The 5,040-nt window shown below is 37.9% G+C and overlaps 1 pseudogene; it reads right to left on the reverse strand.

The window, feature by feature from the left end:
• Positions 1–362: 362 nt before the first annotated feature.
• LOC115306652 lies at positions 363–1,723 on the reverse strand (annotated as a pseudogene).
• Positions 1,724–5,040: the final 3,317 nt, after the last annotated feature.

The following is a 5,040-nucleotide window of genomic DNA, read 5'->3' on the forward strand; positions in this document are numbered from 1 at the left end:
CTATTAAATAACACGTAAGTGATTTGTTACTTAATAGTTGTTTTTATTTCCTCATTAAACTTTTGTTTTAATGTGTCTCAAGATTCTGTGACAGAATTTCGGTCAAGTCGCTTCCATTAAAAAGTGCTAATTTTAAAAACAAATGAAAGGCCACACACACACACACACACACACACACACACACACACACACACCAAATGGCCCACAGAACATTCTCCTTTCCCTCTGAAGGCTTTATGATGCATTTGAGATCATTCACCAGTCTTTTACTTTAAACTTAAATGGCTAATTGACACAAATGGTTCTGAGACCTTTCTTCCACCATTAATTAAGCCTCGGGTGGCAGATATTCGAGATAACATTCATTTGGCTTTCTGAGCTTTCTAGGCAGGCTTGGTGTCTTGCCAGCTCCAGCTGCCTTCTTGTCCACTGCCCTAATGACACCCACAATGACTATCTGTCTCATGTCACAAACAGTAAAACATCCCCGAGGAGGGTAGTCAGAGAAGCTCTCAATATACAGAGAATTGCCAGGAACCATAGCAAAGATGGCAGCATCACCAGATTTCAATAACTTGGGGCCATCTTCCAGCTTTTTTCTGAGATGATCAATCTTCTCCTTCAGCTCAGCAAACATGCAAGCAATGTGAGCTGTATGACAACCCAGCACAGGTGCATATCCAAGCACTGATTTGGCCTGGATGGTTCAGGATAATCACCTGAACCACGAAGCCAGCTGCTTCCATTGGTGGGTAATTTTTGCTGTCACCAGCTACACTGGCACCATGAACAACTTTGACAGATACATTCTTGACATTGAAGCATGCACTGTCTTCATGGTGGATTTCAAAAGGCTTTACTTCAGTTGAAACATTGACTCAGCAAAGGTGACCACCATTCTAGGTTTAAGAACACCAGTGTCTACTCAATCCACAGGGACAGTATCAATACCACCAATTTTATAGATGTCCTGGAGGACCAGGCACAAGGGCTTAGCAGTTGGACTAGTTCATGACATAATGCAATCCAAGGCTTTAGGCAGCGTGATTGCATGATTGCACTAGCACTGCCATCTTTACAGGTGACTTTCTATCCCGTGGACCAAGGCATGGTAGCACCTGGCTCCAGCAGGTTGTCACCATTCCAACCAGAAACTGGCACAGCTACTACTGTGTCATGGTTGTAACCACTCTTCTTAGTGTAGCTGCTGACTTCCTTAATGATTTCCTTGTATATTTTCTGGCCGTAGAGTGACTCAGTGGAATCCATTTTGTTACCACAATTAGTTGTTTCATACTGAGTGTGTAGCTGGAAGGGCATGCTCTTCCGTTTGCCCATTTTTGGAGAGACTGGCTTCAAATTCACGAACATCAGCAAGAACAATCAGGGCAGCACAGTCAGCCTTAGGTGTGCCTGTAGTCACGTTTTTGATAAAGAGTATCCATGTCCTGGGGCATCAGTGATGTTCACAAAATACTTGCTGGTCTTGAATTTCCACAGAGAGGTGTCAATGATGATACCATGTCCACATTTAGCTTTCAGTTTATCCAAGACCCAGCGTACTTGAAGGGACCCTTTTCTATCTCAGCAGCCTCCTTCTCAAGTTTTTTGATAATCTGTCAAAGCCACCACATTTATAGATCAGATGACCAGTAGTGGTAGACTTGCCCAAATCTACATGTCTAATGACAATTATGTTGATATGATTCTTTTCCTTTCCCATTTTGATGTAGGTTTAGAAGTGGTTTTCATGACACCTGTATCTGACCTGCATACCCACTGTGACAAAGTAATATTTCATTTCTCACTGAATGCATGTAATGAAATCCTCATATTTGACCTTCCCAGAATATTCATATAACAAGAATAGTTACCAGTTCTCATTGGGAAAAGAAGAAATTTTCCCTTATAATTAATTTCTGTCAAATTAAGAAGATACATGTGACAAAGAGGCTCTAAACATTCTCCCTGGTTTGAGTAAACTCTAGGCGTCTTCCTGACCAAAGGAACTTCCCTTTTTAGAGAGTATTTATTTTAGAAAACTGGTAATTGTAAATTCTTTCTCTGTCCCTTTGAGATATATGCAAATTTTTAAAAAATAATCTCACCAGTTTTATGACCCAAGATTGTCTTTGTCAAGAATCTGGAAGCAATTCCTGTAATCATCAAGAAAAATTAGAGCCTGTATCACACATCTCTGTTAAGAAAGTAGGAACCTAAATTCAGTGGGTGCCAGTTAGCAAGGCTACTCACACTGAAAATCATTTGCAAACTCAGGAAAAATGCAGTGTGGTGGAGACATTCCATTAGTCAACTCTTTCTCTCCTGTGTAATAGCTCACCTTAGTGATTAAAAAAAGAGAGAGAGAGAGAGAGAGAGAGAGAGAGAGAGAAAAAAAACACAACCTCTCACCTTTTTTTTCAATGGAATTGAGCCAGACTGAGCCAGACTGAGTTCTGGCCTCTTTCCACTATTGCAATGATCTTGAGAAAAGCCTTCCTTGCCAATTTAACTTTGCCCAGTGTAATGTTTGCCTCGACATATGCATCCACATTTTGCATCTTCATAAGAAAACACAGACATCATTCATTCATCATTCCTTGATTCAGAACACACATTTATTCATTAATCCTGCAAATGTCTGTTGATATATGGTACATGCAATAGTCTTTGGGGTGTTGGGATAAAAAAAAGATGAAATATTATCGCTCCTTATATTTTAATGGCCCCAAATCTTAAAATTCTGATTGTAAAGTATATGTTGGAAGTAAAGATTCCTTTGGGAGAAAAAGACTATCCAATCTGGGGCCTCATGATTTACTCAGGAGTTTTTCATTTGTTTATTTTATTTGTTCATCTTGCTTGTTTGCTTGTTTCTGCTTGTTTATCTTCTCTGAGCTCAAATCCTGAAATGACCCAAACTCTCTTAACAAAGCTGCAAACAAATTTCAGAAGGCTGCTTTTTTTAAAAAATGATTTTGGTGTCAGAAGAAGAAATGAGCTTTTATTCACTTCTTTTTGTAGTCCTTTAATTATTTGCTTCATTTATATTCCTTTCATATATGGGCATGCAAATGCTAAGTTGAATAGGTGCTTTGTCTTTCTGCTCATCCCTTCCTAGAAAGGGAAATCTAAGTTTTGTGTGTAAGTTACTGATAAAACAGCAGTGTGCTACCCCCAGATGATGTCAGCCACATGACCCGATAGTCATTCATACGGATTTGGGAAGAGGCAAAGTGATCATTGTTTTGAATCTGATACAACTATACAATTAGATCCTGTCTATTAGAGCCTAAACTTTACCTATAGGTATATCCCTAAGTTATCACGTACCACCAGTTAGCAAAATGGCAACTCAACTTCTTAAAGAAGGAACAGAAGTTATTTTAAAGAATGTTGCAGACATCAGAGAGGTACACAAAGTGAGAGTACTTTCCAGGTAGGTTTTTACTGAAGATGCTATTATCTAAAACAAATATTTAACTTGATAAGTACATTTATTATGACACTAATTCTAGAATAAGAAACCACTTATCCCTTCTAAAGTCATATAAGAAACCACTTATCCCTTCCAAAGTCATGAGGAGACAAATCTGCTACCATCAACCTATTAATGACAGCATTTAATAATGTTAAGAACTAACTCAAGAAGTAAACATAGATTTTGACAGGACTCTGAAATAAATCTACTGTGCTGTATCCATGTGTCTTTATTTTGAAAGGATGAAGTGAAATCTGCTAAAGAGGTCAGAGAAATGGAGAGAAATTGGACACACCTTGATGTGTGACTCACTAACTGAAAGGTAAAAAGTATGACTTCAGTGGAATCTACAAAAGAGATCAACACTTCTGGAACAAACCATAAGAAAGAAGTAAACCACAAAGGCCACGTACCCAGTTAAGAGTCTAACAAAGTTAAAGATTAGAGAAACCACCTCCTCTGTATATTCTGATTATGTAGAACTTCTGGCTCAGCTCAGATGGAGCCAAAGCATACATGAAAAAATACTAAATGAAAAATTGCTTAAACCTAGTAATTTTATCTTATAATTTAAAAAGTGCTTATTTATTTTGACAGAGAAAGAGAGAGAGAGAGAGAGAGAGCGCGCGAGCACGCGCAAGCCAGCACATGATCAGGGGAGGAGCAGAAGGAGAGTAGGAAGAAAAGAATCTCAAGTAGGCTCTGCACTGTCAACACAAAGCCTGACACAAGGCTCGATCTCATGATGGACTGTGAGATCATGACTTGAGCCAAAATCAACAGTCAGATGCTTAACTGTTTGAGCCACACAGGTGCCCTGGATTTTTTTTTTTTAACATGTAAAGAAAAGAAGCACACTATGCATATGAAAAGATATTCATTGTAGAATTGTTATTACCTAAAGCTCTAAATTACCTGAATATTCAATAATAAGAGAATGATTGAGTAAATAATAGTTTAGTTATAATAAAAGAGAATATGAAGCAGATATTCAAAATCATTTTTAAAACTTAATGACACAGAAATATCCAACCTAACCTTAGGGCACAAAAGCAGTAGGCAAAATATAATTTATGCTAATCACAAGTACATATAATATTACTTATATGTATATACAGAGAAATATTAAAATTTGTGCTAAAATAAAAATATTATCCTTCTCTAGGTGAGGAGACTATGGATTTTTTCCTTCTTATGTATCTTTTCTACTTCAAAGTCCTTGCACAAAAAATACTGTTTTTATAATCATAAAAAAAACTTTATAAATTAAAAGCTATAAGTTGTTGAGACTAAAATTTTGCCCTACATGTAACCTAACCAGTTAGCTTGCTACAGCTTCACAGATGTCAGAAGATGCAAGACTCTGGGTCAAAGGCAAAGGCATTTATTACTCATGACCTAGCAGGCAGCATAAGACCCGTATTCACATTGGTCTCCCTGCCCCCAAGTCCTACGGGGGTGGAGCAGATGATGCAGTTTACGACCAGGGACCCAGAGTTTATAAATCTAGATCTTTGGGAGCTTCTAGCAAACTTGCCTAAAATTTGTCTCCAAAGGGA

The sequence above is a fragment of the Suricata suricatta genome, chromosome 11 (assembly GCF_006229205.1).
Source record: "Suricata suricatta isolate VVHF042 chromosome 11, meerkat_22Aug2017_6uvM2_HiC, whole genome shotgun sequence".
NCBI lineage: Eukaryota > Metazoa > Chordata > Mammalia > Carnivora > Herpestidae > Suricata > Suricata suricatta.